Source organism: Trachemys scripta, chromosome 1 (assembly GCF_013100865.1).
Source record: "Trachemys scripta elegans isolate TJP31775 chromosome 1, CAS_Tse_1.0, whole genome shotgun sequence".
NCBI lineage: Eukaryota > Metazoa > Chordata > Testudines > Emydidae > Trachemys > Trachemys scripta.
In genome coordinates this window covers 106,664,504-106,673,565 of record NC_048298.1, presented here as the reverse complement: position 1 = coordinate 106,673,565, position 9,062 = coordinate 106,664,504, and the positions used below count along the sequence as shown (strand labels likewise).

At 45.3% G+C, this 9,062-nt stretch overlaps 1 protein-coding gene across 5 annotated transcripts in view; it reads left to right on the top strand.

Moving 5' to 3' along the window:
* LOC117882338 (sodium- and chloride-dependent GABA transporter 2) overlaps nt 1-9,062 on the top strand; it is a 69,175-nt gene that overhangs the window by 4,652 nt on the left and 55,461 nt on the right. The gene's annotated exons all lie outside the window — the stretch shown is intronic.

Here is a 9,062-nt window from a genome sequence, read left to right as displayed (position 1 = left end):
TTCCTTTTACAGACTAGTCTTCTTCTAGTCTGGGTCCAGCAATCACTCACACTCCCTGGAGTTACTGTACTTTGTTCCAGTCTCTTCAGGTAGCCTCTCCACCCCCAAGGATGTCAAGTATCAGGGGGTAGCCGTGTTAGTCTGTATCTACAAAAACAACAAGGAGTCTGGTGGCACCTTAAAGACTAACAGATTTATTTGGGCATAAGCTTTCATGAGTAAAAACCTCACATGCATCCGAAGAAGTGAGGTTTTTACTCACGAAAGCTTATGCGCAAATAAATCTGTTAGTCTTTAAGGTGCCACCAGACTCCTTGTTGTTTTTGTAGAGCCGGTGCTAGGGGGTAGCAAGCAGGGCAATTGCCCAGGGCCCTACATCACAGGGGGCCCCACAAAACTACATTGCTCAGGCTTCAGCCCCACATGGCAGGGCTCGGGGCCCTGGGCTGCGGTCCTTTGTGGTGGATTTTTGGCTTTTTGCCCTGGGCCCTAGCAAGTCTAATGCTGGTCATGCTTGGTAGACACCCTGAAATCTGCTTGCGGCCCCTCAGGGGGCCCAGACCCCTGCTTGAGAACCACTGGTGTAGTAAACACATCCTGGCGGGTACCCAGCATGTCCGTCTGGCCCTGCAGGGTTGCCTGTCATGTACTCATTGTGTGTGTGGCAGGGATGGGATCCTGTAACATGTATGTATTAAATCATTGTATGTGAAGGACCTGTCTGCCATGAAGGTGAACATTTAATAACTACACCTCTACCCCGATATAACACTGTCCTCGGGAGCCAAAAAATCTTACTGCATTATAGGTGAAACTGCATTATATCGAACTTGCTTTGATCTGCTGGAGTGCGCAGCCCCCCCCCCCCCAGAGCGCTGCTTTACCGCGTTATATCCGAAGTCGTGTTATATCGGGTCGCATTATATTGGGTTAGAGGTGTAAATGCCAGTGCATCCCGAGGGCACCAGTTTTCCAGAGGTGCCAGGCATGCAGCATTACTGAGGGGATGCAGGCCTAGTTTCTCTGTCCTATCATCTGCTTCTCTTCTGGTATGTATTGCTAGTCAATGGGTGCTAACACGAGTGGTACACCGTCTCCAGGCGAGACATTGGGGTGAGTGCAAACACAGAGACAGCAGTGTCTGTGAGACGTGCTTTATGGGAAAAAGAGCTGAGGTAATATTCAGAGTCCCCTCTGGCGTCTGCGAAGAACCCCGCGTTGCTTCTTTTCCCTGCAGAATCATCTTGTCTGACTGCGATGGTGTGTATGTGAGATGTGTGCACACTTATGTACGTGTATAACATGTCTGACACAGTGTGATTTAGGTGGGAGATGGAGTGTGCATCTTTGTGTGTGCGAGACACCTGCTTTCCAAGCACCCTGGGGCTATGCAGGTAATAATTAGTAATCTATACATGAGCCTGTGGGGAGTATTTCCATGCATCTTCTCTATGGGGAATTCCCCAGTGCAGCAAATTCACTTTGTGGGTGGATTGTTGGTTTTAGGTTTTGCTCTTAGACTTTTTTCTTAAAGAAAAATTTAAATCCTCTCCCCTTCCCCCAAGTCCTGCTAGAGGTCAGAGATATTTCTGTGTTTTCTGTGGAGAACTTCTCCAATGTGTGGAGCAGGAATTACCCCCCATTTGTGTTTGGTGATTTGCTAATCAGACTCTCTGGATGTTCTCAGTTGGCAAAGTGAGTGGCATGGGGATCTTGCACTGAAATCTTCTGGATTTCACTTGGAAAAGTCTCCTGGGTCTAACTAAACCACTTTCTCATGCCATTGGTATGAAGAGGATTAGCTAGTTAGCTACTTTCACATTGGCTTTCACTTGGTATTTGCTGCTTTTCATCTGGTGCTTGAGAAAGTTGTTTTATTTTTGAGGGGGGATTAGAAGGGAGGATTTTTCTTGTTTTTCATTTTTAATCTTGAACGGATCTAGGTCACTAGCTGCACGGTTTCTGCTTTCATTCACTGTACTGTTCCCATGGGCTCCCTGCACAGCCCCTGGAAGTACTTAAGGATAATGTGAAGACTGGTCACTGCTGGAATGGGAAAAGCAGCTCACAGAGCCACCTTCCTGCCCCTGTTGCTGGTGTTTGTTAGTGAATCAAGATGTGGTAATGGTTATCAAGTGTTAGGGTCCTGAGAGGAAAGGGACGGCTTTGGTGGTGTAGAACCTTTGTGAAGCTGTCTTATCAGAGAGAACCCAGTTTGGTCAGATAGTTCAGGATATAGAGAGATGGACTTCCCAAATTTCATCAGCGCTAGAGGTGAGCCAGACCCAGAACTATGGATCCAAACACTCACAGGCTGTGGTGGAGTTGAAATCTGTAACAGAATCTGGCATCTGGGGACAGAAGCTGTGTGAAATTATTTGTGCAATATTTTTCAACAGAAAATGCAGATTGTTTGACCAAAACAATTTGTGAATTCAGGTTGATTTTCAATCAGGGGGAAATAACCCTGGAAATGTCAAAATGGTTTGTTTCAGCATTTCCAAAACAAAATGTTTCATTTTGGAAGGACATTTTGTTTCACAGCATCCCTCAATTATATTTAAAAAAATGGAACGTTTAAAAACATCAAAATGAAACTTTTTTGACATTTTGGTTCACTAAACATGTTTGAAATATGTTTCTTTTGCATCGACCAGAAATTAATATCTTATTTTTCAAAAAAAATTTTTGGACCTGAACTTGAACTGGATATTTTGCACTTGGGACCTTTAGCTGCCTTCCCCCAAGGTTAGAAAAAGAATGATTCGTACGGTGACTCTTTTTTGTAAAGTGAGGAGGTGGTTGCCAAACAGCCTTTATTGGGGAAGAGGAAAGTGAAATGGGGGGTAGCTGAGAAATTATCTATTTGAATTACGTGAAACAGGGCAGCTTGTTACTTTTCCTTTCTTTTTGGCTCATTTCCACTTTGCAAATGAAGAATAATCTTTTGAATATTTAGAGTTCAGTATCCAATACCCAAGTCCAACATGAAAAAATAACGGTTCCTTCTTTTTCACTCTGACTGGGCTTAGGTTGTGCCCCCCTGGAAGGGGTTAAACCCTCGCTACGGACGTTGGCCTCTCTGATGGAGAAATATTGGGGAAGCTTGTCTGTGTGGGTGTGCGTGGGTGTGCTTCTCTCCCCTCTCCCTGTGTGTCACCCCCACGTACACACCACCTCTGGTCTTGTGCTTGGTTGGAATCTTATTTGTGAGAACAAAGCAATAATACAAAGGAACAGAGGGAGGCTAGAATTACAAAGCCAGCCCTCAGAGTCCTTTGTCGGGGTTGAACTCCCCCTGGCTTCACTAGATTAAAAACTCTGTAAGGGCTTCAGGATTTGACCTAGCCTGTGCCTGGGGCAGGATAAAATGAGACTCAAACTGGGAAAATTGAACTAAGACTTGAGCCTGTTTTGGAGATACAATTAAGAGGCCTCTCTTGACGTACAAAACGGAAACCTGTAACAGATTGGCTCTGTTGTAACTGCTCCCTCTGACTGTTGTCATGTCCCTAGGGCCTCAGGCCTGAGCAGTTGTGAAATGTCCTTGCTCCACTACATTATACCACTCTTCGACTGTCTGTGTAGCAGCAATCCTAACCCCCTCCCCCACTGCTGTAACTACATCAGAGGTCCCTGTGTTTTACATCTGATATGTAACCAGTCTCAATCATAGTTCCTTATCATGGTTGTGACATGTATTTTCCAGTCTGCGCAGGCAAGAAAAAATGGTCATGTAATGGTGGTGGGGTGTGTGTGTGTGTGTGTGATATATGCCCACTGTTGGCTGGGGCACAAGGAGGATAAGAGACTGCCAGACCTAACAAAGTATCCTCCTTTACTACTAGATGTCTGGGAGCCTATGACAGGGCCTATAGGGCTTCATTTTCAGACTCCTTGCATGTCTTTCCTGTGAGCTTGTGATACAAATAGCGTGCTACCAGATATCTGAAAGGGTTCAGTGTACTGCACTTTCACCGTAACCCCCTGCAAGGCACAAGTTACACATGGAGGTTCCAAGGGAAAAGAATGGCGAAGGGTGTTTGGCAAGTCAAGTGTGAAAATGCCACAGGAAATCAGTGTGGGAAGGTGCCAAGGGTGGGACTAGACTTTGCTTGGAAGTGAGACAGGGAAGTGATAGAAGAGGTGTCCCAGGTATGTGTGTGAGACCCTTGCATCCTCCTGCCTGAGGTGTGCAATGGAGTGGTGGCTCAAGCATAGGTGCTGGAACTAGGGGTGCTCGGGGTGCTGCCGCACCCCCTGGCTTGAAGTGGTTTCCATCATATTCAGGGTTTACAGTTTTGTTCAATGGCTCTCAGAACCCCCGCTATACAAATTGTTCCAGCACTCCTAGTCTCAAAGCAGGAAGCCCTGTAATTGACTGGCATTGAAGGCTAAATTGCAACAGCCCCTATGCCTCACACAAAGACAAAGCAAAGATGTGTCAGCTGGAGGTCAGGCAGAGGCGAGTCTGCCCTAGCTTTGGGTCGTACGCTTTAGGAAATAGCCACTTGGCATTCGCACATGTGCAGACTTGATTGTGAGTCATTTTATGATCCATGCGGTAGAAGGGGAGTCTGAGGTAGGATTACAAAATGAGCAAACCTTTAGGTTTATTGGAACCCATCTTGCTAATGGACAAACTAGAGAAGCGTTTCTCAAACTGTGAGTTGGGACATCAAAGTGGGTTGCAACCCCGTTTTAATGGGGTTGTCAGGGATGGCATTAGATTTTCTGAGCCCAGGGCCAAAGCCTGACTCCCACTGCCTGGGGCCGAAGCTGTAGCCTGGGTCCCACCACCCAGGGCTGAGGACTTCAGCCCTGGGTGGCAGGGCTCAGTTTACAGACCTCCCACCTGAGGCTGAAGCCCTTGGGTTTCGGCTTTGCCCCCCTGCTCCCCACATCCAGGGTGGTGGTGCTTCGGCTTTGGCCCCCCAGCCAGGGGCGGCAGGACTCACGCTGGCTCAGGCTTTGGTTCCCCTGCGGGGGTCATGAAGTAATTTTTGTTATCAAAAAGGGGTCATGGTGCAATAAAGTTTGAGAACCCCTGAACTAGAGCTAGCCAGTGATCCTGAGGAAGAGGGAGGGCCAGAGCTCAGGGTCCAAGTGGATGAAGCCCAGGTAAGACAACTATTGTTAGGTAGGTAGGGGAAGTCATTTGGTAGCCTGTGTGAAATAAGTGAGGGAGGCTGCAATACTTTTCCTACTGGACAGAGGTCCCCCTCAGAAGGACATCCCCCTCCACATGGCACCAACAGCCTTGAGGGCATTCTCAAGAGAGGTCAAGGACTGTGAATAGGCCATGAAGACTGGTCTCCCCTCTTGTTCCTTGAGGTAGCCTCTCTGCCTCAGGGCTGAACCTTCCTGGGGATGGGGACAGTGTGGGGAGGCTGGTGTTGCTGTCCGCGGGTGAGCCTGTTCTGTGAGTGAGGAGAGGACATTTGCCTCCAGAGCTGTCAAGCCAGCCCCTTTTACTAACATTACATTCATGTGGATTATTTTTCAAAGTTTGTGTGGGAAGATAGCAACCCAACCCGGAGAGGCCAGCTTTAGCTCAGCACTGAATTTTAAAAAACGAGAGAAAGCAATTCTGAAGCAACAGCATCTGACTAGCTGAAAGGCTCAACTCCTTTCTGTTGAAGGAGGTTAAAGCATCACCTATGGGCTCCCATTCAGTCAATAAAGCAGTGCCTTTCTGTGTCATAGCCCAGTGCCTCGATAGACGGACCAGTCTACTTCTGCACTAGCCTGGGCAGACTTCAATGGCAGAGTGCCAGGACCAAGTAGAAAGCAGACGCAGCAGCTTTGCTAATTCAGGGCTGAATGAAATTCACTATAATTTGCAATTTCTCACAGTTACAATATTGGCCTGGCCTGGGGATAGAGGAAGGAGTTTAATAATAGCAGCAATTAGTGCACAGGAATGGTGTTAAGCCTTGAAAGAGCCCGTTAAAATAGGAGAACCTGGCAGAGAAACAGCTCTTGAGTTTTCCTGAACAAGTTCACCCATTTCATTCAGCATAAATTACTTCTTTAGGTAAAATAGATGTCAGCCAAATCCATTCTCAAGCCAATGCTGATGTGATGTAAACTGGAGCACCTTCTGTGTGTGCCATGGGATCACTCCAGAACCCTAATTGGATACACACTGCAGAACTGTGATGTTCCTGCAGCTCACCCAAAGAAGTCTTTAGAAAACTTTTCTGGCCAAAAAATTAATTTTCCTAAAACTGTTCCCACTCTTGTGTCAGCAGGATGCCAGCTGGCTCGCAGGTGGGGTATGTGGTGGTGTGGGAGTAACTACTGGAGTAGCAACAGATTTGAAAAACAAGAGATTTTGTTAAGAAGCTTAATTAAACTATATGGGTAGGAGAGAGAAGGAAAGCTTCTAGGCTTGTTCCAGAACTCCACCCACCCGGACAATTCCCCCAACAGGACACTGAGTGATGACCGCCTGAACCAATAAAACCCAAGATAGCAGTATTGCATCTTCAGAACTTTTGGTGGATCAACTTACTGTGAGTGGGGAGGATGCTGTTACCTAGCAACTCTGGGAAGACGATTAAGGCCTGGTCTACACACAGGTGGCTAGGGGTGTGATTTTTTTGTACCAATCTGGTTATACAAGTACAAGCCTAGTGTGGATGCAGTTGTATCAGCACAAATGAGGTGCCCTATAGACTATTTGTATGAGACAAGGGGAATAAACTATACAGGAATGAACTATATCAATATAAACACCTTTATACTGGTATAACTCTGTCCACACTAGGCAGATGTACTGGTACAGGCAAGTCTCATCTTACACGGGGGTTCCGTTCCATGGTTAGCGCGTAAAGGGAAAACGGCGTATAGTGAAACACTCATTGAGTTCAATGGCGGGCAGAATCGCCCGCACTACAGATGCAGTTTTTATATTGCTGTTTTTCTTTTTTTCCCCGTTTTTGCCGACCGCACAAAGCTGAATTCACACATGTTAAATGTGCCTAAGATGTGACTTGCCTGTATAACTATACCAGTGTAGTTAAAGTGATACAACTTTTGTGTCTAGGCAAAAAGTAACTCTCTCATCCCCCATACTCCTCCCCAGCATTCTGGCACTGCAAGTTGCACTAACAAGTGAAAAGCTGTTAAAATAAAATAAAACCATGCAAGATTAGAGCTGATTGACAAATAACAACAAATTACATACACTAATTGTAACTGGTTTCATTTTTTTGTGACATTTTAATTGAAAATGTGAATCAAGTTTTGTTATTTCCCATGTTTTCAATTTTTGGAATATTTTTCAAAAAGGTTTTTGGTCAGCTTAGACACAAGACGTGTGTTTTAAATCAAAATACAGTACACCTCTACCCCGATATAACGCCGTCCTCGGGAGCAAAAAAATCTTACCGCGTTATAGGTGAAACCGCGTTATATTGAACTTGCTTTGATCTGCCGGAGCGCGCAGCCCCGCCTCCCCGGAGCACTGTTTTACCGCATTATATCTGAATTCATGTTATATCGGGTCACGTTATCTTGGGGTAGAAATTTATTTAAATATCAATTTCTTTGAAAATGGAAATCAATAACTGAGTAATGACCATTTTCGATTTAAAATATTCCATTAAAATTTTCAATATTGGGCATTTTTGGACAAGATTTCATTAGAAAACTTTGGACCAGCTCTGCATAATACCCTCCTTCCCCCCCCCCCCCCCGACTTAGGCTCTAATCCTGTGAAGACTTACGCATATGCCTAACTTTACTTATGTGAATAGTCCCAGGGACTTCAATAGGGACTATTCACATAAGTAAAGTTACACATGTAGGTAAATCTTTGCAGGATCAGGGCCTTCCTTGCACTTTGACGTCTGGCTGACCCATTAGTTCTAATCTCTGCAGACTCTGGTCTGGTCCAGTCATAGTTTTGCTCATAGTGGGATTTTCATTCCTTTTGTTGGAAAAGTGTGGAATTTCTCAACTGTACAGTGTCACTTTGGACTCTGCGGACCTCTGAGTCTGCCAGGTGACTTGCTAGCATCTGATCCACACGAGTCTACTCATCGCCCATTTATTTCTGCTACATATATTAAATTCTCGACTGGCCTACAAGCATGTACTATAATGGGCCGTGGTTCAAAAACGTCTCAAGAAGAGGGAAAGGAGGCAAAAGGAAGGAGGCATTTCTGGATTCACTGTTAAATGTGTCCATGAAATAGACAAGATATGCAGTGTGGCTAAGTTTATTGATGCAGGCATCTTAAAGTTTATATTTCCCATTATTTTTGTAATATTAATTGAGCAACCTTGATGATGCATTAATAAAGCAGGGAGGATAGACTAGCTCTGGGACCTTTCCCTTCAGTTGTATAGCGGAAGAATCAACTGCAAGTATTATCCCAGCATGGAGTAATCATAGACCTGATTCATTTCTTACTCTTCTGATGTTCCCTGGGCCTCTCACTCCCACTGTAGTTAATGGGAAATTTGCCATGGACTTCAGTAGCAGCAGGACCGGGCTCCCAATGTGAGTGAAATGCCTTTCGGTACTACTTTCCTTTCAGTTGTGCTTCTGCCGCTTAATAACTGCTAGGGAATAAGATGAACAAAAACTCAAATTGGGTGGAATGGTGGGAGCAGGCTGAGTTTATCCAATACTTGTATGTTAGCATCCTGAGTATTACCAACTCCAAGCATTCAAGAATCATAAATCAGCTTCCAAAAAATGCTGAGATTTCTTAAAAAGTGTAAGAGTGAGTGTGTGTGTGTGTGTGTGTGTGTGTGTGTGTGTGTGTGTGTCTGGAGTTCCTTTGTATTTGCCTTCTGTTTTTTTGAGCCTTTAGGGTTTGTGTTTCAGCTTTTCTCCCCACCCTAGGAGCTAGAAACATTTATAAAAAGATGAATCTGAGATTCTCATGGAATTACATGACTCCAGGAGCTGAGGCTTTAAGAAACTATCAGGAGACTCGTGCCAAAATTTGCAAGAACACAGGCCACGCAGGCCTGTGCAAATACATGTAAAGACAGTGACCCTGCCCAGGAGATCTTACAACTGAAGTAATAACAAGACTTGTGTA